Source organism: Acanthopagrus latus, chromosome 15 (genome assembly GCF_904848185.1).
Source record: "Acanthopagrus latus isolate v.2019 chromosome 15, fAcaLat1.1, whole genome shotgun sequence".
Taxonomy (NCBI): domain Eukaryota; kingdom Metazoa; phylum Chordata; class Actinopteri; order Spariformes; family Sparidae; genus Acanthopagrus; species Acanthopagrus latus.
In genome coordinates, this window is record NC_051053.1 from 5249609 (window position 1) to 5274980 (window position 25372).

Consider the following 25372-nt stretch of genomic DNA (forward strand, 5'->3'; position numbering starts at 1 on the left):
CATGACTCCAACGGTTATTTTCAGGGAAAATCTTAATACTAACACATGAACTATAATGCAATCATTTTATATAACGTATATAATCGCAAAATGCTTTTGTTTTTAATCACACTGTGCAGCCCTACTGCTCATACAAACACTGCTCTACATTGCTTTTAGTGGTCAAAATATGTAAAACAAATCTGTTAACATGAGCGTTAATACTCATGTTAAAAACATTTTTTTTTGCTTTTTTTGCTGATCCTTCTGTCCGAACCTAGAGATATAACAACACAGATGCCCGTCAATAAAGCCTTTAAACACACTTACTGTGACGTAAGCGCATCAAGCTGCAAAAGTCGCAACCTGACTCAAACTCTGCCGAGCGCGCTGGGGTCACTCTCAAACCAGCTTGTCCCCGTTGAAAATAAACTGTTGTGACATTTTAAGCTGTTAGCTGAGAGCCAGTCAGAGACAGAGGATGACGAACAGGCGCACACAGAGGAACCCAGAAACATACGCATGTAAAAGATACACGCAGAGGGAAGCAAAATGGAAAAACAGGCTCAGGAAATTGGCCAGTTCCTGTATATGAGGAGGTAGAGAAAGAGAGAGGAGGGGGGGGGTCTGATGGTAGAGAACAAGAGGTAGGGAAAGATTGAGCGAAAAATATGAGGCTTATGTAACCAAAGTGTCATTTTGCTACGCCGACAGGTCAGATTGTCACTGGTTTCCAGTAATGATCAGAGCCGGCTTATCAAAGTCTTCTGAGGAAAGATGTCGTGGCACGTAACTTAGCCGCATTATCATTTTTGGATGAGTAGTCCAATGATGAAGTAAATAAAAGAGAAGAACGACCGTGTTGCAGGAAATCTATTATGAGTGGCTGATGTGAGTCACACATTTCTAATCAGAGAGACAACAGGAGCAGAGCCGTTTAAAGTGTGATGAATACCAAAACTTGAGAATGAATCAATCCGTGACTTAGTTAATTAATTAACGGGTTAGTTTGTCTGCAAGATAGTTTGTTTTAGAAGCATTTGGATGATTTGTCAAGATGTAAGCATATATGTAGGTCACATATAACTTCTATCTGTTTCACATAGGGGTGCAATTAGTGATTATTGTTTTGTTTAGTATTCTGTAGATCAATTTCTTCATTACTGATCACTGTTGTTGTTTGGCCTGGAAAATGTTGGAAAATGGTGAAAAAAATGACGGTCATTGTTTCCAAAATCCCAGGAAAACATCCTCAAATGTGTTATTTTGACCACAAAGATATTCTGTTTACTGTCAGAAAGGAGTAAATAAACCAGAATATAATTACATTCAAGATGGAATCAAAGAATTTTAACTTTTCCTTTCCTGAAAAGCATTATTGAAACTGAATCAGCAATTGCGAATAAAGTTCGACATCTTACTTGCCCTCCTTCATGTTATGTATGTATGGGGCGTGTAGTGTGTGTGTGTAGTGTTTGTGTGTGTGAGGTTGCCCAGCCAGAGCTACACTTTAACCTCTGGGGCCTTTTGAAGCCGAACAGACGACCCCGGCTGTAATCTGAGCCCTTGGGTTTCCACTCCATCGTGAAACCAGACAGACACCTGACCCTGCGGATTCTCACCGATGCGTGTGGACACGCGCACACACGCGCACACAAAACACACACAGACACGGACGTGCGGACACACAATCAGAAACACCTGTTCGAGTCGTCACAGACACACACTGAAGTACACACGGGACACAAACAATTCAACAGGCGCATAAAGGCGCTTTCAATGACGCACAAAACCTGTATTCAAGTGACTCTCGTGTATCATTATCCTCGTACACACAAGCAGTTCTCACTTTAAACAAGCATTTCTCAACCTGAGCAGCAGATATAACTATGACTTGGACTATTGTATCCGCCGCATTGGGCGAGTGTGCATGTGTGTGTGTGTCTGGAGAGAGTAACAAAAGAAACACAGTTAAGTACGCACTGCTTGGATTTCTCCAGCGGACGTGTCAAGTCTTTGTCAATGGGTGGACATTGACAAAGACAAGCTGACAACAAAGTACAGACAGGAAGAAACAAAGAACAAACGTGCGGCGATGACGAGTCAGACACATCACGCATGAACACCGGGGCCTGGGTGTCAAACCTCAGTACTTGTGTCTGAGCCTTGTTCTCTAATCAAATATATCCTGAACTAAGTCTTACATTTAACAAGTTCTTGCTCAGCAACAACATTTAACACTGTCAACAAATCCCATCAAAGGGCAGAAACAATGCATCAGTACATCCCTCAATATTTTCCGACTTCCCCGTCCTGTCTGTGGCACTCGATCCTCAGCCCTGTCCCTCCTACTGAGGACAAGATCTTTAAAAACAAGTCACAACTATACAGTTTCACTAGACGCTACTCACACAGAAGTACACAGTGCATTTGTTGGGAACTATTTTCAACCGCGGATTGATACGCACCTGATGCTCTTGCTAATATTTACAGCAGTAGATTGTGTATGTGTGATGGAAATAAACTACAGCGCCCAGGTTCACCGTGATGAAGACAAACCTCTCCCAGAACAGCGGTGTGGCGTGTTGGTGTGTTCTTAATGGATCTCTTCGGCATAGAGATAAGAGCAATGTCAGGATTTGGCTACATGGGCAGGATCAACGCCTTGTTACTATATCAGCGGATCATCATCTTTAATTATTACGCATAATAAGGCATAATATCAAAACTAGGTGTTCGTGTCGCTGTCATACAGAAAAAGATGAGAAAAAATGAGTAGGTGGAGTGGAGAATCATTCATTCATTATATGAATGGGCTGACGCTAACAGATGGAAGCTATCTTCGGTATAAATGGCTGTATATGTACACAAGCATGTCCTTTTTTTTCACAGTTCATTAAAAAGAGCCACTTCACCACTGGCTGTTGTGAAAAGGGGGAGCAGCAGCTCTGAGCTCATTGTGGATCCACTAATCCTTCACTTATCTGAACTACGTCAATACTGCTGCCGGCCCCCACCCTCCACTCCATTCTTTCATTTTCTCTGCTTCCTTCTCCTCAATTTTCTCCCCCCGGCCATCCTCATTCCAACCTTGCCCCCCCCACACCCCCCACACCCCCTCCTGCCTCCAGCCCCCCCAAGGTGCTGCGTGAAATCCATCCTATCTCGTTTTCTTCCTCTGGACCAAACAGAAAGGGTACAGGGAGTAATAAGACAGAGCAGCAGGGGTGGGATGGCTCTAGTAAGGTTATTAAGCCTCGCACACAAACACATGGTTCGCCACAGGGCCACTGAGGTGAGACCCCTGGGGGGGTTAGGGGGCCATTTCTGTTTGTGTGTTACGTGTCGAGGAAGGCATTTTATGTGTTCACAGTGGGAGAGGTGAATGATGAGGCCACCCACTTTTTTTCCCTGGCGCTAACAAACAGTGTTTGCTTGATATCTGCTTTGCTTAATATCCAGAAATGTATCACGTTAGACAAAGGCTGCCGATATTCGCCGCTTTGTGCTGTTTGTCAATATCTCGAAGCTGGACCGCGCTCGTGCTGAAAAAGATCCAAATTCTGCCCGAAAGAAAAGGGCCTCTTCAAACAGATAATTTAGGCCATGGTGTCATGGCAAAACTCTCCACAGAAACCTAAACAATTTCAATTGATTTAAGTGGGTTAACAGCTCCTTGAGGCAAAGTGAGACATGTTTCATTGCAGGTTTTTACAGACTGTCAGCCCCCTTTTCTAGTTGAGTAAAAAAAAACTCCCACATGCAGCCGTAAAAGAGTCTCTTGGTTTCCTCTCACAAAGTCTATGCTGTACATGGAAATTATTACTGGAATCAGATCAAAACGGTGCACCGGACTGGCCTGGACCTACTCTTGTCAGGAGAGGAGAGGTGAGGTCCGGCTGTAACTAACTAGCGCTGTCTTTCCAACAATACGGATAAAAGGCTCTTTAAACAGGATTTGGTGCGACCCACCTCTCTGTAGCTGGGAGCTGATACAGCAGTGCACGGCCAGTGGTGGATCATTCCTCATCTCCAAATCTGCTTTGGCATGGTCAGGAGTGGCAGTGCAAGTGTGTGCATGGCTTGGGGGGTGGGGGGATATGGCACACGCACAAAAACACAGAGGGACTCTGAGAGGGGAGGGGCCGCCAGCCTGGGTGCATTGTGGTCCGTCTCTTGTGGGGCTTTTATTGGTGCTATTCTGACAACACGAGGCCGGGTCTTCCCTCACTGCTCAGCTGAGCAATCAGGTCACCTCATCTTGACAGACACAAACACACGCACACACAGACGTAAACACACAGAGACACACTCAGCGCGTAGACACGCAGTGCATGCCGCCTGCAGCTGTTGCCAATGATGTCAGTCCTGATTTGGCCAAACTAGCCTTTTGTTTCCCAGCATGAACACAGAGGAGAGGAGGAGGCTGGAGTGGAGTTTGGCAGTGCAGCAAGAGTTTTTCTGTCTCGTAGATTGTTTGGATTGAGGATTAGCTACCGGTTGCTGGAAAACAAAGACATTTTATGTACTTGAATGGTTATTGCTTAGAAAACTGATTCAGCTTTGATAACCAACAGGGCTGCAACCGGACCTGCTTATTATTTTCATGTTTAGTTCATAAAATCAGAGCTGCAACTTTCATTGTTGATGATTTTGTTGATTATTTTCTCAAATAATCGTATAGCTGTCTATAAAATTAAAGAAAGAAACGGTGAAAAGTGTTCATCAGTGACATCCTTTAATGTCTTGTTTTTCTCCACAACCCAAAGACATTCAGTTTACTGTCATGGAGGAGGAAATAAACCAGAAAATGTTCATATTTAGCCAGCTGGAATCAGAGAATTTTGACTCCTCTTTCCGTAAAACATTACTTGATAATCAGCAGACCTTTGCAGCTCTTACTAAAATGGCCAATAGTTGTAAAGATGCTCATCACAGCTTCCCAGAGCCCAGAGTGACATCTTCAAAATGCCTCTTTTGTACAACCAGCAGATAACAATCCAAAGATTCTTTATTTAGGAAGAAGCTTAAGATGCTGGAACCAGCAAATGTGTGAAGAACGACTACACACAGAGCTTACATTTTAGGATACAGCTAAAGGTGTTTGTGCATAAACAACACTTAATCTAAGAGATGCATCAAACAAAAGATATTTTTGGATATAACGTGGTGTAAACCAAGTAACAGACATGGTGAAAGTGAGCAGAGGAAAGAAACATCATTTTATCGACACCAAGCACTATTCGGTAAATTGTCAAAAAAAAAACAAACACACACAAGCATAAAAAGCTACAAGCTCTTGATAATTGCCAGCCTCCGCAGCAGGTTACTTACACCTCGCTGTAATGAGCTGTAGATAAACTTGAAAAGCAAGAAACTGATTTTTATTTTGGAACACAAAGTTAGAGACCACTGCTCTCGTCGAACGCCCTCCTACCCCCCCCCCCCCCAACGCAAACACACACAAATACGCTCTCCGCCTCCAACCCCCTGATGACTGTTGGCAGGTTTGTCTGAGGAGCTTAATTGGTGCTTTCTCATTTTTTCCTCTTTCTCACTCTAACTTTGTCTCTCGCTCATTCAGCAGTGCGTGCGTGTGCGTGCACATGTGCAGAAAAGCACGAGCGCCTCTGTGTTTTCGTGGCAAGAGGACAACAGCGTGGGTGCCACTAAATGAAACAGAGGCTCAAGCAACTGCACACTCCGTGGCGATGTGATTGGGCGAGCCAACTCGGTTAACCAAATCTTGGAACGAGTTTGGACTGAACAGAGCGCACACCACTAAGACACACGCACACGCGCAGGCACAGATGCGCACACACACACACACTCTCTCGAGTTGTCCTGGTGCCCAGGCAGCTTTCCTGCTGCCGATAATGAGGAGGTTTGGAGATGTGCATTTGTTTGTGCAGATCTAAAACACACACGTGCAGATCTAAAACACACACGCACACACACACACACACACACACACACATACACTTTAATGACTTGAGCGCTCTGCCAATCACACACCGGCTTCCAATCAACAACATCAGCATTCTGCTTACCGACACATTTGTGCACGCACCCAGAAACACACATGCACACACACACACACATAAGAGTCACATATCACACCTGCTGACATGAGATACAAAACATAGCATGAGACACTCTTTCACTGAGCTATTATGCTGTCAGTGACATTTCCGGGAGAAAAAAAAAAAAAATCCGACTTCTCCTGACATTTCGAGCGGTGGCTGGTTACAGCGCCGCGCCGCTGTACGAGCAGCCTGCCTCTTGATCTGAGATGTGTTTCGTGAGAGCCCGGCAGCCAGGGCTGCTTGTTGGAGCAATGATTTGATTAGGTCTGCGCTGATTACAGCCTTGTTGGTTACAATGTACAGCTCTATCAGAGAGACTAAGAGGGGAGGGAGGGAGAGGGAGTGATCGAGAGCTGGATTGTCAGTTTGTCCAGCTGTCAAGAGAAACGGCAGCATTGTGCTTGCCGGGTGTGCGTGAGTAGCCGAGCAGAGTTTTGAAATGAATCAGCTGATATCAAAGAGCACCACTGAGGATATTAATACGAATCTGCTGGCAGTTATCAGCACTCAGGAGAGCGATACGGCGCTTTCCTCGGAGTGGCCCCTTTGAATCGGATCACGGCTTAAGGAGAAGGAGCAGCGCATCTGAACGTCTCCCATTTCACAAACAGCGCTATCGCAGATAAACACTTTTAACGGCGAGCGCCTCGTCTTGGCATTGTGCTCGAGAGCTGTAGACTTTGCGGCACAGCAGCAGCTCAGCCGTGGTGTGTAATATTGGCTAAGAACAAATAATCTGAAAAGCCTCAAATGCCCTCTGCCTTTGTAAGCTTTATAAAATATTAACCAAATTAATCTACAGTCTTTTTTTTTTTTCCCAGAGAACATACTGTACCGCACTATATACCAACAATCATTGCTGAGATTAATTCTAAGAAATGCGGTAACATTTTTGATCTCTGAAAGCCGGGGACAAGGTGTAATTATTCCTTACGATATATTATGTTTTCTCTTAATTAGGTCTGAGCCGGTGAACGCTGCTCGGCGTGCTGAAGTGACAGCCGCAGAGCCACAGGCGTCTCTCAGCGCAGCTTTATTCCTAACAGCAAGTGCGCCGGGTGGAACAAGCTATTATAACATTATGGGGGCTTAACAGATAGCCGTGCAGCATCTGATCGGAGGTCAGATTCGTGTTGTGCCTCGCGAAGATATTTTTAAAGACCGATATGATACCCTGTGTAGTAAAGCAATTTCTAGAGGCCTCGAGGCAGAACAAAAGGGCAGAGTTCACCGGGAGCAGAAAGCGCTTCACTCCGAACATGCGACCGGAAAATGAGGGCCGCAAAGTAAAATAGAAAATCATTTGAAGGGATTTTATAGATTGCAGATTTAATGTCCGTCTGATGGGAAAAAAGAGAGAGAGAGAGAGAGAGAGAGAGAGAGAGAGAGAGAGAGATCAGAATTAATCCTCTTAGCTGTTTGTTTGGTAATCTGATTTAGTCTGATTTTTAGGCTGCTATCTCTGGTTGTGGTTACTGATGCTGTCTGTGGATTGACCACAGCCATTTTCACCTTCAAATACTATCACCCCCGCCTCCTTCCCCCTCTGGTATATTAGGGTTTGGGCTTGACATATAAACAAAATATCACTATATGCAAGTCCCCAGCTCACCAAATCCAGCAGTGTGTCTGCTTATGAAATTCCCCACACTGACATCGCTCCAGAGAAGCACACTACAGCTGTCCCTGCTCCAAATAAATGACCTACTTTGCACATTAACACACATTTACATGCAGGCAAATTCCAGGGCAGCTACATCGTTTTTTTTTTGTGGTTTTTTTCCTGTTCCCGGCTCAGACGCTTCTCTCTTTAAGTGCAACGTGGCTCCTGTCCAGTTCTTAGAAAACGCTGCTCCTTCTCCTCCATGCCATCTTTAAAGGGGGGGATCACTCTGAATGGTGGAGCGCGAGCCTGTTAAAGGAAGGTGAGGCTGGCACAGAGGCCCAACTAAGGTGCTCCCGGCTCAGGCAGAGCTATTTCCAGACCACCAGCCCCTCCCGTCTCCTCCACCTCCACCTCTGGTGGGGAAACCACACCACTGCTCAGGCCCCAGTCACAGACACGACTCAAAGAATGGATCCATTATTCACACGGGCTGTTAGGGGACTGGCACACCAGGGTGGGATGTGGTGGTAGGACACAAACGCTCACTTTTACTTAACTTAGCCTTGCTCATGCAAGCAAAAAACATGATGAGAGTGAAGTATTTTTAACAAAAAAGCAAAAAAAAAACAAACAAAAAAAAAAACAGGTAGCTCAGCAGGCCGTGTATCATTAGTCAAGTATAGTTGAACAATGTCATTTAAACACACAGTGTGAGCTGAGTAATTCAAACAGACTCCGAAAGAAACAGCCTCGCCACTGTGTCCATGTGTTATGCTCAGTGCCGAAACGATGTGTGTGAACTATCAGGGGCCATGTGACTCTAGACGCACACGCATGCAAAGCAGTGCGACACAATAGCGCAATGAAAGTCAACACAGCTTTATACGCACACGTCATATCAAGTTCAGAGGACGCTCGACGGCGCAACACAGCTCCACACAACTCGACATGGATGAATGTGTAAGTGCTCTCCCTTCCCCTCCTTCTCAAACAACGCACGCAGAGGCCAGATTGTATACGCGTTTGCTCACGGACCATGATAAGAAAATGTGGTAAATGTGTAATCTGATATGCATGACTTGAGGTTTCTCTCTGCCTTTCTTTTCCTCTTGGAAATCGCAGGTTGCATCCATAATTTACACCAGCCTCCGTCTGTTTCTCTCTTCTCCACTCTCTGCTCCCTCCCTCTTTCTGCTCCCTCCATCTCCTCTTCTCTCTCTCCTGGCAATCTGGCTTTTGCAGCTTTGCTCATTAGCATATTGCAGAATGTGCAGATGCCACCAAAAATTATTCACCTTCCAGCGCTTTGATGCCATTTCACATGTACACAAACTACGCCGTCGACATTTTGCGCAGCCTCCCAAACAAAAAGGGACGGCGGTGGTGTGTGTGTGTGTGTGTGGGGGGGGAGGGGGGTCCTTATTTCACTCATGGCGCGACGTCCTTTAGTCAGATGTTTCCCCACATCCTCATCGCCTCAATTACATCATCAATCACTTCAGCCAAAGGTCTCTGATACTGTGATGGCGATTGATGGAGTGTTTCTCCCCAGTCAAGGTTTTAAATGAACGCATAATATTCATGCAGTCGACGCGAAAACTGAACACATCATATTCACGCTGTTCGAAGGCTAATTGAACGCAGTATTCATGCACGTTTCTGCACTAAACGGCGCGTCGTCCTGCAGGTTATGCAAGCAAAAGACTGGAGGATGGGTGAATGGGGATAAGCCGTTGTCCCTCTCCTCTTGAGAGATTTATATTGTTACTGATAGAGCAGATCAATAGCCAGACATGGTAACTCACCATTGCTAGCACTGCTGCTGTTCAGGTTTCACACCCTAGGGGCAGATTGAAGCGGAGCCAGAAAGGTATCACCGCTGAGGTACGCATGCGAGAATGTGATCTTGTAAACATCCTCAGAGCGTCTGGAGTTTTTTTTTTTTCTTTCTTTCTTTTTTTTCTGAATCAACCACATCAGAGGAAGAAGGGTGATATGGTGGAGCTTGGCAACACAACTTGTTTGGGCTCTTCTGACTGACTGCTCTGTTACCTGACAAGCGCCAGCTGTCTAACACGCAAAGAGGAAATGCCCTCGCCCACAAAATCCAATCCCTATCATGTAAATCGTCACGAAACCATGTGCTTTCATTCAAAACAACGGCGGTCTGCCTCTCGTGGCGATTAACTCAGTATGTTCTGACGTGCATGTGGCCCAGTGTTGTCCTCTCAAAGCGTCCGGACAATAAAACAAAGCGCAGTATCGATTTCAGTATCACCGGGAACTACATTTCCACACAGATGATTTGAGTTTGAGTTTTAGGGCCAGAGCATTGCAAAAGTCTGTCTGAATAAAAAAGACAATTCTATTTTCCATTCAGTCGTCGCCTCAGTTACTGTAAAACACCACCAGTGAATTCAGTTCTAGGACAAAACGCCTGCGTGTTTTAGTGGCGACACAAGACAGAATCCAAACAGCAGCTGTCTTATCCTGTTCCTGAAACCACGTCGAAAGCATATCTGTATCACCGCCGCTGCTTCTGACAAGAGGATAAATCAGGATTCTTACCAGTTGTGGATGAGGACGTTCCTGCGTTTGCTATCAGGCAAAATCGGGTTTCTTAATCCTCATCAATCACAGAGCGCGCCTAAAATGAGACAAAGCAGAATGCAACGCACATCAGGGAGTGTGACAAAACACAATCTGCTTTTTAGTGATAGGAAAACAAGACTTAGGTGGCATCATTTATCGAGATGTAATAAAGCACCCTGTCGCGCATCTGACAGATTGGAAGCACATAACAAGGAGTGACAGAGCTGGAGAGAATGTGCGTCTCTAATCCCCGCCAAAATATGAAAGATAAGATACTTAAATGACAAATACGAGTTGATTTCTTCTGAGTGTTTGGAGCCCTTCTAGTTGCAGAAGCAGCCGTCTTTGAACTCTCCAGGCTCTAATCATGGAGGAATATTTCTGGTCTGCGTCTGGCTCTTCTCTAACTACGATCTCCTAATGGGAGGACCACTCGCCAACTATCAATGCGCTAGCTTACTTTAAACACTTACGTATTTCTGTGATTGAAACTCCCACATCACTTCATTAATATTCTGCGAGACTTCTTCCCAAAACTGTCCGGCTCCCATTTTTTTTCCCCACATGTGTACTCGCACAATAGGTGGAAAATAAACTTGAGCTATCTGCACAGGCTACAGATTGCCGAACATTTAATTACTGTTAACACACAACCTAAGTACACCTCCATGATTTATTCATTTCCCTCCCATATTTGAGTCCAATTCAATTAGTCATATGGGTTTAATTAACTAAATATGATCTGATATTGTAATTTCACACTTGGACATGGGATCCAGAGAAGGGGTTCTTGAGCACAAAGGAAAAAGCCATGGTAAACCAGCGCTCATTATGTGCAGTCATGTTGTCACGTTGGCGTTACCAGCCGCAGCATTAGCCGAACGACTGCTCTTAATCAAGGTTTACACACTGGGAGGTTACCTTTATTCCTAAAGAACTGGGATCACACTGCTCACACCATTATTCACTGCTGCTATTAGTCATCCAACCGTAGCTAATACGAGGAACACCCCTCAGTTTTTTTTTTTTGGGGACCTGTGCTCTGCTCATTATGAAGACCACACGACTGCAATTAGGGAAAATAATAGTATACTCCTCTAGTTTGAAGGGTTGCTTACCCTCCCCAGGAAATACATTGCATATATAAAGACATTTCATGTTTTATGTTTTACCTCCAGTGATAGCTATAGAGAGAGGTTTTTTTTTTTTCTTTTCTTTTTTTTGTATTGGTCAGTCTTCATTTCAATTGTTTACCATTTCTACATATTTGTTGCACAAACCTGCACATGTGCTCACTTCCTGTCAATTTAGCGCGTGGCTTCAGTTTTTATGAATTAGCTTTGAGAATATTGTTAACTTTATTTACCGTTCACTTTTGTGTGTAGTGTTTGTTTTTTTTGTTTATCGTTTTGACATTCAGCGTGTTAGCTCGTCGCTCACTGCATGAACAATGTTGATTTTCAGAGCTAAGCTAACGTTAGCTTGTTAATAGTTATTGTCTGGAAGAAGGGCCGAAAAGTTTCATATTTGATGTGCACAGTCTTGCGAAAGCGAGCAGTCGAGCTTAGACGTCAGTGCATAAAAAAATGTTAAAAAACGCTGCTTTCCTTTATTTCAGTAGCAGGCTATGCTAGCTGACTGGCTAAGCGCGCTATTGAGATGAAAATTGACAATGCTAAAAAAAAAACACAATAAAAAAACAAACTGTCAGTACTTTTAACAATGTGTACAAAGTTTAATGTGACAGATTAAGTATCTAACTTAATGATGAGATTCTGTGTGATCATAAATGTTAGAGGCAAATTCACTGTAACGTTGACAGGCAGCAAACCAGTGTGTAATTCTTAAAACATACACAGCTTTTGTAGTCTTACAGCCAGACCACATGGACCAAATCTCCCAGACGACACAAGTCTGCAAAATGAAACCAAAACAAGATATCTGCTTTGCAAAGATTAGTGAGAAAATCTGTTTTATTTCAATTTCGGGTGAACCGAGCCTAATTACATTTTAAGAATGAATCTGCCCTCCTCAGAAAAACGGCAGCCAAAAACACACTTTAATAATAATTCTCTGCTGGAGTGAGAAAATGCATTGTACTCCCTAAACGCAGTATATTTCATATTCGACCATTTGTGAGCGCTGGTGTCAAGGAAGGTCATCCTTTAACAGCAAATCCTTGATGCTCACTTTAACTGACACGCGCTCACAGCAGGACCTGTTGTGGGTTTTCCTTTTCAATTGCACCTGCTGGTTTTCCGTGCCTGCGTGTCTTTAGTTGCCTGAGTAGTTCCAAAGCACAATGTCTAATGCCGGTGTTATTCCTCGCTCATACAAGTGTACCATCATGGCGCTAAATGAGCTGCAGCGAGTGATATGAAAGAGCACACAGTAATTTACTGATGGCTGCTAATGAAACATGAGGCCGGTGCTGCGTGTTTTCTCACTCTTGCCGAGAGGAAACGCTGCCGCCGGGAAAGCTACGCCGGCTTGCGGAGCACTGTCACGCCGCCTCGCGACACACGCAGGATTATCAGAGAAAAACAAATGGAGGCAGTGATTCACTAGTTGTTTATTTACAGCCCTCTCCGGAGAAGAAATAAATTCCCCTGTTGAGGCTTTGTTTCCCCATCATACGACGCGACGGGACGCATGAGAAGAGAGGTGAGCAGGCCACACACACACACACACACACACACACACACACACACACACACAGAAGCACGCGTGAGTGTAAGCTTCGCACGCGCAAAAACACACGCGTGAACGTCTTACATCTGGATTAATCTCCAACGGGCGTCATCACAGATGCCATTAAACGTAGCAGAAGGCGAGAATCATGCAGGGAAGGGAAAAAAAAAAAAAAGAGGCTGCCATCTGAATAATTTATTCGGAGGCTCATCTTGTCTCACACCGGGGGGATTTCTGCTTTCAATTTACACTGTTCTCCTCCCCGTATTCAAATCAGGGAGCAGATTTGTTGTGATTGGCACACGGAAGGTCAACGTTAGCAAGCTAGCGTCGATGCTGTCCTCAGTGGGCTGGTATGCTGGTCCATTAGCACACTGGGGTGGTGTGTGTGTGTGGCGGCCTTTGTTTACCTCAGTGTGCGCTGGGTGACACTGGAGAATAGGCCCGTGGAGCGCAGAGACAGCAGTGTGTGTCTGAGCTTATTAGGCTGCTTTCCAAGGACACAGGAGGCTCTAGACATTACACTGGCTGGGGAAAAAACACTATTGCTAATCATAGCAGGAAGATGTTAGGACTGCAGACGCAGAGCGAGGGGGTAGGGGAGGAAGACGAAAAGTACAAGAGAGGGGAAGGGAGGATGAGAGGAGAGGGAGGAGGCAGGGGAAGGAGGGAGAGGATGAAGTCATGGCTCTCATGCGTGTCCTCACTCTGGGTGTCACACGGGGACTGAGAGGAGGACAGAGAACGTCCCGGTGAAGCGCGGGTCATCTGTGACAAGATGAGCTGCCATTAGCCAAAAGGCGCATAGAGGCGACTTGACAAGCAAGAAGGAAGAGGAGGGGGGGTAAAGACAAAAAAAAAAAAAAAAACTCTCTCCGAGTGACAAACTGTACTCTCAAGTCTTCTGTTTGAACATTTCCAGCATCCGAGGCAGCACAAAGGATCTGTTTTGTTGTTCTGCGCTGTTGTCGTACGATTCCTTGGGGAACGGATCAGTCTATTTCACTTTGCACTAGATGTACATGCAACAGAGGCGGGGAACATATCCGAGACGTGAAGGCTGTGTTTGTCTAAAGACGCTCGCTCTCCTTCTCTGAACTGTAATCCAGACTTTTCAAAAAAAAAAATACAATAAAAATTTGAAAAAGCCGGTTGCGAGGTTGCTCGAGGAGAAACTGTGCTTATCCAGCGAAATGCCCTTGTCATTTCCAGTCATAAATTGGTATGTGCTAGCTAGCTCTGATGACAGGACTTGGCTGTTTCTGCCGTTACAGGCATGAATGGCCCTGTAGTAGCCCGGCACAGCGCAGCGGTTCAACAAGGCCTCTTTAACCGGCTGAATGACAGGCAAGCAGACGGGCCGTGAGCCAGCCACAGACATTCAGCTCTGGCTGCTGCAATGATGCCAGTTCAGCCAGACTGGGGAGGCCATGTGACGAGGGGGGGGGGGAGGCGAGTCGAACTCTATGACAACAGTTAGGTCATGTTTCTTCTCCAATTTTTCACAACTGTCCGACACGCCTCTCGTGCTTACTCTTCAGACCGTTTTTGTTGTCTTTCTGTTACCGTGGGGAGTCCATGAGTGAACGGCGTGCGTTGCCTCGTTAAACTTTAAATGTCAGTGTCCACAGCCCTGAGCGTTGCGTCAGTAGCCCTTTTGCACTCTCGCTGCCTTGTGGAAATCTCTGTGCAAACGGAGGGGAAACTCGGCACCAGTATGACACAGCATGGAGGAATGCACCAGCGGATGTGGCTCTCTCTCCCTCTCGTTCTCCTTCTCAGTCAACCCCCATCTCCTCCTCCTCCTCCTCCTCCTCCTCCTCCTCCCCCCCGCTGTGGGCAGGTCCATATGCACCCAGTAATTATCAAGGTTATTTTCTCCAGAGGGCCAAATCCCTGTTTATGGGCATGAGCGTGTGTCACAGGGCCCTGGCCGTCAACCCACAGGACGCTGACTCTGTAGACAACCCCAAAGAAAATCTCAGCTTCGGCGACACTGCGGGTTGTAGGATCCCTGCAGTTGCTTTGCTCCCGTCTGCGAAAAGAACTAACATTTGTGATTTTTTCGGTAGCTGTGTCATGACCCCAAGTGAGACAGCAGAAGTGTTTCGTGTAAGCTTCCACCTCAGCTCTTGCCAAAAAAAAAAAACAAAAAAAAACCAAGGAGTTATTTCTGGAAACCACCGACTTAGAGAAAAAGAGAAAAATTAATACCCAGACGCTGAACCCCCCAAAAAACAGCTGAATCTTCAGTTCAGATCAGCGCTATTTATTTACCGCAGACATCCGGGCAAACAAGTGTTTTATGTTAGTCCTGCGGAACTGTAAAAACTGAGACAAATTTCTACTTTCATTGGTTCGATTCAGTCCCTTCCCAGAGCCAGACACCCTGGAGGATTGTGACCTGGGCTGCAGCACACATTTCCTTTTGGCAGGGGCTACACAGGAAGTGAAGACTGTGAAAGGCCAGTGGTTAACAAGCCCTCCAACAAGCTAACAAGCTCGCTATTTTACCAGTTAATTAGAGGCAAACAGGAGGCAACTCTGTCTGCTGGATGGGACTCAGAGTAGGCTTGCTCTTGTGCTACAGTAGGCTCGTCTGCAAACAAGAGCCTGGAGGAGCCTGAATTACAAGCTCAAAAGTAAATCTGCATGTAACAAACTGTTAGCCAGGGTCAGCAGTGCGCACACAAATACACTCACACACACACACACACACACCAATCGGCTGCTCCCTTCACAAAAGCTGCTTCCTTTCCGTTTCATCACGCAGGCCGGGCTTTGTTAGTGTGCGGAAATGCCTCCAGAGGGAATGAAAATACTGGCAAGTCCCTGCAGCTCTTTCTGGAGAGAGACGGGCCCTGCAGCTGCAAGATCACACACACACACACGCACGCAACCACACACATGTATGCCAAGAAGTGCCCGTGTAGGTTGAGGGCTCAGGTTGCGTGCAGAGATAACCATGTTAACCTAAAGAACATAAACACCGGTGTGTGGTTACAGGGCTGTCAGGGCACCGGAGAAGTCGGGGCGAGGGAACACTGACTGTACGGAATCTGGAGCTGGACTAATATTGTCACGGCTGCCACAAAATTATAGGCAGTGTCACTGTGAAGGCTCAAAAACCACTGCTAAAATCATGGGGTTTTCCAGCCTGGGAATTACATTTGGAGAATTAAGTGACTCTGCTTCCTACATTCATTAAGTCATACGAGCATTGTTGTCTGGCTGAGAGATACAGGGCATGCACACAACAGCCAAGACAGAAAAGCCATCCATCCGTTTTCCATACCCACTTATCCGATTCAGGGTTGCACATATTCACACCTTCAGCGCAGCTGCACGAAAAACAGAGCAGCCAAAGGGAAACACGCCGGAGAGCGTTCAAACTCGGCAAAGTCAGTGAGCAAACCCCTCGAACTTCATGGTAACCACGGAGCCACTGTGCAGCCCGCTACCTTCCGCACGGTCTTACATTTTTTTTTTTTTATATTCCATTACCTCACTCGATGGCCATCTCAGTTGGTGAAAAACACGTGTTTGTAATCAGACGACAGCGCTCCCAACAACAGATGATTGCAATCAAACAGTCGATGGCGTGCACTTAAGGCAAAAAATACACCATATTAGTAAGAAACAGAAACCCGTGATTTGGAGGAATATGGGATGTCTTTGAGAGATTGGCCCATTGTTGAAGTAATGGAAGTGCAGACAAATGAAATCATCCACGTGCCTCATGTTAAATGATAGCAGACATAATGACTAATATTGTCCAAAATATGAAGTCAAACTTTATAAGTAAACAGTCATCAGCTGTATGTATTATTTTTTTTCCCCAGCAGATTCACGCACTGTGTAACTATGAATATCTTCAGCATAAACTCATCAGACCGGCAGCGTTGATTTGTGAAACCATCTCGGGCAAGTAACTACGACGCACAGTGAATTTAAGCTGTACGCCGTCTCACAGCACACACCCACACTAACACTCAGTTGACCCCGGAAATTTAAAACAGTGCGCTATTTCCATTTAATTTTTCATGTAAATCGTACCTCCTACGCAAAACTGTCAGACTCAGTCGCCTACCACCACGTCTTTTCATTACAGCTGCGGCAAGTTTACTGAGATGATACTTCTGTATTTCTTCCCTGTCTGCACTGTATGCGGATGGCACATTCCGGTACTTCGGCGTGTGGGTCTTAGTGTCGCAGGTTTTAACTAATGCACCGTATCTAGAAGAAGACAGCATATTGTAGCATGCTGCACTAAAGAGCTGTGCTACAAAATCCAACAGAGTCGAAAAATCCAACTCTGATGCCGGTTCAACAACCTCATGGGTACTTTGTTTTAGACTAGTTTTCTGTTTGCATTGTTTTGGGGTATGGACTGCATTTAACCAGCAATTTCAACCTGATCAAATCAAAGCACTTTACAAAGCCTGTTTTTCACTCAGTGGGTGTAAATTACTCACCCAGAGCTTATTCGGAGCTCAGAAGAAGGGAAACCAGAAGACTGTCGACAGACAAACCAGTGAAAAGCAAATGGCACTGGTGAGGAAGACGAGGTAGAAATTAAGGAAAAACTTCGCTAAATGGGTAAAACAATCCATCTTGGGGGGGGGGGGGGCTTTCCCTTTGTTTTGTTCCTTTTCACTTGTCTTGCTCTGCTTCCCTTAGCTGTGATTTCTCTCACCAGCTGGCCGCCGATGCTACTTGTTCAGTCGGACAAAAAGCCACCAGCAAAGGACGACAAGTGCTAACGGGATACACTGCAAAAAAACAGAACCAGGTAACAGGTAACATCATAGGCACACGTCACACGAGCAATTCCATTATCCAGTAAATGAGCTTTTTTTAGACAAGGAAAATCTGATGGTGTCCAAAATATTTAAATCTCTCCAGTCATAAAAGTGAAAAGAAGATTATAACTGACTGGAATTTGTCTGGGACATCGAAATCTCTCAGGACAGCTAGACTGGCGGCGGAGACCCTGAGAAATACTAATTCTCAGTTAAAATGTTGTCTTTTCCGTGCAGGAATTTATAGAGTGCTAGGTTATCCGTACTGACAGATAGTCCGAGTTGAGGTATCTGAATTGGTGAATTGGATCGAAAACCCTTGCCCCACAATTAATTCAAGCCTCATTCGACCACCTCAGCGGTTGCATCGTCAGGCTGGATGCCAGAGTAAACAGACCAGGCTGTAGGTTGAACCGAAACTCGCCTCTGTATTGAGAAAGACGCCTGGAATAGATAACACAGGTAATGATTTTTTTATGTTTAACCCCATTTAGACCTTCAAACGAGTGCTTCTGCAAGTTAGGTTGGACTCAACGGACTAACTGAATGGGCTAAAAGTACGACGTTAAAATGCATGTTGCGAAAGAGAAGAGGATTTTCTTTTTTCTTTAAATGTAAGCACAGAAACCAGCTCCACTTGGGACATATGGGTATCTACACTGTTTATGATCTCATCACTTAACAGACAAGCTGTCCAACACGCTGATTTCATCAAAAGTGTGTGTTCCTTGAACAGCCAGAAACGGTGGACTTCTGACCAAAACAACTGACTCAAATGCTGCCTTGCCGGGGAAAGTATCAGGGGGAGAAAAGCAGATTCGAGATGCACTGACAGAGTGGAGGGGCTTTCAAGACAGCTGCTCGAGTTTCTCTCTGTCACTCTCTCTCTCTCTCACACACACACACACACACACACGCCCATGCAAACACACACGCGCACTCCGCTCCGTCTCTCCTTTTTAGCCAGTGACAGCAGGCACCCAGCGATGACATGAGGAGTGTCTCTGGCAGCCAGTAAGGCAGCACTAAACAGACAGAAATATCTGCTCTGACAGACGGACAGACCGTCACCCACTACGACATGCATGCAGCTGTCACTGAGCTCACCACTCCTCTTCCCTAACCCTCTGGTCTTGACTCTCTCTCCACTCTCAACACCGTCTCCCTGATGTTCCCCCCCCGCCCCTTTCTTCCAGCTATCATATATTATATTGAAAAGCTACATTGTGCCTGGCTCTGCTTGGCTCGCGGCCAGAGAGCAGGAGGTGGAGGGCGGAGGGGAGGAAGGAGGTTCGCCTTTCATTAGGGCCACCTTCCCCTTGATCAGCGTCGGCCCGCGCAGGTTTAGCTCCTCGCTTTCCTTTTCACTCTCTGTTCTCTTTAGCTCTGTCTTTCGAAGCCACAGCCGTTCTCAATTAGGAGGGTCAGGGAGCGGAGCGGAGAATAACTCAGGCTCTGGTTTCTGGAGCTGGAAGGACCCAAAGATCAGCAGCAACCAGAAACCACCGCTGTAACGCGCTGCGCCAAAGAACTGGGCTGGGGCTGCCATGCCTGTTCGCACGCGTGTGTGTGCGCACGCACGGGCGTGTTTGTGTGTGCACGCGCGCTGCATAAATCTTCTCTGTGTCAACAGGTTGTCGCTGACCTCTGACCTCCATATCTAAGCAGACATGAATATGACAGAACTGCTAATGTTGTGATTGGCGTGTAGCTGTCCCCTCGCCTGGCGGAACGTAGATCTCACTAAAGATTCTGGCGGTTCGAGATGGCAGGCACACACTCGCAGCATCTCCTCGCCCCCATGTAGAGAGGTACTTTAATTGCTTTGCTTCAGTGGTCCCCTCTGAATGGAAGAGAAGCTGGGGGGCTGCAGTTTACAAGACACATCTGCAGGTGTTGCATTTCAAACCGAGAAACTCAAGCTGTGAGAAAGGAACGCACACACCAAACACCGGCGCACAGACAGAGGAATATACAGGCTGTCTCTCTCCTCTCTCGCATGCACGCACTTGCAGGTGCGGCGCCGCTCGACGCTTTCCTCCACGGCGTCGGCGCCCGAGCATCTGAGCAAGGTCGTTGAAAATCTCCTAACATCTGCGTCTCCTTCGACAAAAAAACACCGACTTTAAGGTGAGACAATGCCACATAAATGACAAGGCAGAGCCGAGGCGCGGAGTACTGAGCGCAGACGTGTCAAATCGAGAGAAAGAATGTGCCCCTGCGATGTGGCTGACGCTTCCCAGCAGGCATTTCACACTAAAAGTCTGACAGCCATAAATACCAGCAGCTAATGTGGCTAAGGGTCATGTAGGTTTTAGATAACCTCTCTACGGACGGTACACTTCGTGAAAAAACTACTTTAACTCTGTTGCCACACAGCCACTGGTACAGAGTAACCCCCCCCCCCCACACACACACACACACACACACACACACACTGAAAATAGCTCATTCAAAACTATTTTCACCCGTTTAATTTTGAAAAACCTCTCAAAGCGGAGTCTCCGCGAGAATCAAATCTGTTTGTTGTAACTGAGAGTCGAGTAGTTTGGAGGATCTTGGGTAGCGTTTCTCCTAATTCACAGGAAAGAAAGAGCAATCAGCAAAGCTTCAGATGGCATCCGACTGATCCAATCTCCCCTTCTTCTTTTTTTTTTCTTTTTTCTTTTTCCGAGCAGCTCTATTGTAATGTTCCCACACACTGGCGCACATGCCGCATTGCACACATTTCTGATAATCTATGCAAATAGGCTACAGATGGACAAGAATGTATCTAATTGAGAAACATATGTCGCTTTTTTTTAAAAAAAATAATCATTCTTACATCTCCCTTTGCTTTTGGTCCTCATCCTGTTCCTGTCATCCTTCCTTCATTCATTAAGAGTTACGTGTGGTTGCGACTGCTGGCGTCTTGCCACACCGTTTGTGAAATTATTCAAATGAGGACACCGTGTTTCTTTTGTTTACCGCCTCGAATGGCGTCGCGAAGGCAAGGTTGGCAAATTCATAAACGCCATTTCTCACCCTCGCCGCTACAACCGCCACCGCCTTCTCCCTCCCCCTCTCCGTGGATCCGTCGGTGGGAACGTCCCGGGCATTATGAGAAGCCATTAATGAGTGTGTGGCGTGGTGTGTTGTGATGCGCGACATATTACAGCCATTCATCAGAGCCGCGGAGACACTTGACAGGCGGACAGCCAACAGGTTGTGTAATCATATAACACAGCCATGTCAGGCCTGCCACGGCTCCGTGTCCCATTCAGGCCTCTAATGTTATTTTCCTCTGGGTAATTGACGACGCCAGACAGAGACCCAATGATGGATAACATCATGGACCGACCGCCGCACAAAGATGGCCGCCTACTGGAGTGATGTCATAGCGGATTACATCAACACTTGGAGATACTTGAAGGAAAGCTGCAGTTTAAATGCAACTTGGGTCTTATTTCTGCAGTCGTGGCCGATGTCTCTATTGGTTTTAATAACTTTGATGATGACAATGACTGAATTTTCATTTTTGGGTGAACTTAAAAAATAGTGATGATTAATAATAATAATAATGTGTGACATCGTAACTGATCCTCTCTTGCCTTTGTTTTCTCTTGGCTGACTGCTCCAGTTTCTTGCCCCGTCTGAATCGCTTTCAGCAGATCTCAGCACCACAAAGTCATTATTACCTATCTAGTAACCAGACGACAAAAATAAGGCCAAAGTCGTATAAAACTGAAACTGACATCGGAGGACGCGAGAAAACAAAAGCCGGGGTGACAATCACATTCTAGCTCTATTTCAGCTGCACGCCAACTCCATGAAGATTACTTGTTAGATTTAATGAGTCATAATTGTGTAATGGCGAAATAGAGTCATCTAAATCAACTAAAGGAAACCATTATTAGTTATTAACCTTAGTTACTGCATAAAGTATGTCAAAACATGACAAACTTCAAGTGTAACTCTGGTAATTATAGTGTACTAGGAGTGCCATCTGACACTGAGGAATGTGTTGCAAATATTCCAACTCCTCTGCACAACACAACTCTCAGCTGTATCAGAGGAGGAGAGGTGGCCCTCAGGCGGTGTTAGACGTTGTTAAGGATAGCAAGTATCCTCACACAACCTGTTCTGCTCTTGTCCCTAAGCTGGAAAAGAGAAGACAATGTTCTCTCTCATCCTCCCACTCTCACCACTTTATACCTCTGCTTGTTTGCGAGATGCCTCTCGCAGCACACAATACGAAAAAAGGCCGGCTCGCTGGCGTATGTGGAAAATGGGCCATAAGACGAGAAACACAACGAATATCACCGGCGAGGATAAAAATACACATTCCTGTCGTTTGAGTGTCATCACAGTCTCCTAAGCTACAGCACCCTGAGGTGAAACTCCTTAGAGAATAAGAGTCTTGATTAGACTCCTGTTCTCTCCTCATTCTATCTCGGTCTGCATCTCTCACCTTCTCCTTCTCAGAAACATACAGCGCGGCCCAGTATCCGCATAAACATTTACCTCTCTGCGGGAGAAAAAGATGGAGGGAAGGGAGGACAAAAGTGCCAGACGCATAATGGAGGGAAAGAAACAGACGAGTATGGAAAAGATGGCTGGGAAAACGCGATGCTAATTCCCTTGGTGCGAGTTAATCCCTAGAAGCTCCGACATCCTTTGCTTTATCTTGGAACACCATGTGGCACTGACAGCTGAAAGAGCAAAAGAAGCCGAACCCGACCAGAACGCGCTCCGACTAGTTCCACAGATCACTTGGAAACGCTCTTAATCGGACGATGTGTGTCCACAGAAGTGTGTTCTGATAGTGGCTGCATGTTTCTGCTGCTGGTTCAACTGGTTCATATCACCATATAAATGATATAAACCACTACAGGTTAATGACAACAGCTGTACTGAGCGATCACATCAGACCAGGGTTTATGTGGTTATTCCCTCACACCTACTCCAGATTCTCAAGTTTCGGGCTCTCGGATTTCCTGCTTTATTTTGTAGTTGTATCCTCTTGTGTTTTGTTGTCACTTCCTACTTCCTGCTGACCTGTGTTCCTAGTGTTCTGTTTCCCACCAGTGCCTCTGAGCCTCCATCTCATCCCCCTGTTAGCATAGTTTGTATCTAAGACTGTGTTGTGGTCCGTCTGTTCTCGTCCTCACACCAGAACTGTTTTCATCCTGTTTTCATCCAAGCATCTCCTTGTGCTTGTTCCCAGGTCCTCATTCATGTGTTCTCTGTGTTACTGATTCATTCCTTGTGGTTTTCTGGTCTGTGTGTTCCTCAGGTTTTGTAATATTTTTGTATTGTCCCTTGCCTGCCTCTCTGTTGCCAGTTTTTGTCGCCCTCCATTTTTATTGTTTGCAGTTTTGGATTTTGGATTTTTTGGGATGTTGATTAAAGATCTCTTTTTGTTTTACTACCTGCCTGTCTGAGTGTCTTGCATGTGAGCCAACGTAAGAGTGGGACCAAAATACAGAGAACTTTTTTTTGTTGATTCAAGATGGACAGACACTAGATCCGAGAGTTTAACAGGAGTCCAGCTGTACAGTAAACCTGGATGCTACGCAGTGTGGGATTTTACCCAACGCTAGCACCGCTGGAGCACCAGACAGATGTGATGTACATAATCAGGTCGAACCATGCTTTCATTTCACTCCCAACAACAACTGGGTTACTTTCTCAACACTGATGAGGAGACTATTCTGTGAGATCTGCATATTTATGTCATGAGCAGTGAGAAACTGTCATTTCTAAATAGTCATTTTATAGATGTTTAAACTTGAGTTATTTGAATCTTAACAATAAAATGATCTTAATAAAACTGTTATAATACACTGTAAATGGTAAATAAATACTGTGTAGTTCATCTATAAATATTATTGCATTGTTTATATATGGTCATTATAATTTGGCAGCTGATGTTAATAAACCGTTACAACTGCTTAAACAATAGTTTGTATTGCATTTAATTGTTTGACATCAAGCAAATAACTTAATTAAAGTTATATTAATTATAAATGTACCGTTTACTAATGACTGTTACTAAAAATGTCATTTTCCTCATTTTAATTCACAGCAATTTGTAAAACAGCACTGGAAACTTGGAACACCCTAATCTGACCAATCACAGCTGCTGTGGTGTCTACATAGTCACGCACCAGGTACAGTGTAGGTACAGCGGCTAGGTGTGTAGCATAGCTGTCACCCTGTAATGCAGAACTATAAATTTAACCTATAGTGTGGACTCAACACACTGAACCATTACACACTCGCAACCCCACACACACACACACACAAACACCCGCTCTTCCTCTCTCCTCAATCTCAACTCCGCCGCCGCACAACGGCCGCAGTGTTCAAGCGTCAACAGTGGTCACACTATGTGGCGCTAACATTAAAAATGCATCCAATTAAAGCTGCAGGGGGGGAAAATACCGCTCTGTAAACGGCAACAGTCTGTAACATGTTTTTGCAGCGATGATAGGCTTTCTAAACAAATTAAGCCAGAGGAGCTCTACATTACTCATCCTGGCTGGCTGTCTGGCCAAATTCTGCCTCAATTGCACAGTTGTTTGATCAACCGCTGGTGCACTGTGTATGTGTTAATGTGAGAGGAGGAGGAGGAGGAGAGGGAGGGAAAAAAGAGCAGATATGAGTCCATGGATACCAGGCGAGATGAATGCGGTGCGACAGCAGCGGAGAAACACAGTAAAAAAAAAAAAAAAAAACTTCCTCTACTTTCATGTGTGTGCAGTCATGTGCTGTCACACTCTGCGGCTCTGCTCTGTCGGCTGGCAGCGCCTCTCTCCCTCTCTTGCGCCGCGCGTTTGCTTGTCACTCTTGTGCGCACGCATGTGTGTGTGTGTGTGTGTGTTAAACCTGTCGCTTTCTGTGCTCTGACGTCCGTGTGCTTATCGCTGCGGATGATCCCTGCTAGTCGGGCGTGTGTGTGTGTGTGTGTGTGCGCGCGCAGCATCCGTCTGTCTGTCTACATATATGTGTGCGTGTGTTTGTGTGCGAGGCAGATGTTCCCCGGGCGGTGCCATTGCTCAGTGTTCACACACACGCATACACACACTAAGGAAGATTAACCAGCACTTTATTTATCCATTTGCTTCCTGGATCTATCCCCACCCACCCTCCGAACCACCCACAATCCTCCTTAATCCCTGGTAGCAAAGAAAACAGGAGGGAAGGCAAAATGAGTGTATAATTGGAGCTAGGTGGCAGAGTTTTGCACTGCTTTGGACCTACTTAGAAGATCACTTTCTTTTCTCGTTTGGGCCGTGGCAAACATGCACATACTGAGGAACAGGGCTGCCCAAAGAGGGGCCTGCGAGCCAAAGATGGCGCACCACGAGGTTCAGTTTGGTCCGCCAGATGATAATATTGTTCATGCCGTTTCATTTAAATGAGCTTTGAATATGAAGGATCCCAAGTTATGTGTTAGCAGCAGCCTATAGATCATTTAGGCTCAAGACTTAGTCTAGAAACAGGAGTAGGTTAAAGGAGGGTTAAGTTTAAGGTCTACTTTTTGTCACTTGAAATGTATTAACACATAAATCTTTTTCCAGGCTCCCCAGGCCCACATCTGCCCACTATAAAGAACAGAAAATGTGAGGTTT

The 25372-nt window shown here is 45.6% G+C and overlaps 1 protein-coding gene and 1 long non-coding RNA gene across 11 annotated transcripts in view; one reads left to right on the forward strand and one right to left on the reverse strand.

Moving 5' to 3' along the window:
* Nucleotides 1–25372, reverse strand: part of zmiz1a (zinc finger, MIZ-type containing 1a) — a 108255-nt gene that overhangs the window by 57096 nt on the left and 25787 nt on the right. For 9 of the 10 annotated variants that reach the window (XM_037124131.1, XM_037124129.1, XM_037124121.1 and 6 more), the window contains one exon: nt 10240–10318. The exons of the other annotated variant lie outside the window; for it this stretch is intronic. The gene's annotated coding sequence lies outside the window, so the exon portion shown is untranslated. The remainder of the gene's footprint in view (nt 1–10239; nt 10319–25372) is intronic. 10 annotated transcript variants of the gene reach the window in all.
* LOC119033708 lies at nt 11996–17765 on the forward strand. Its single transcript, XR_005079353.1, has 3 exons — nt 11996–12927; nt 16800–16882; nt 17654–17765. It is a non-coding gene; the product is annotated as an uncharacterized LOC119033708 (long non-coding RNA).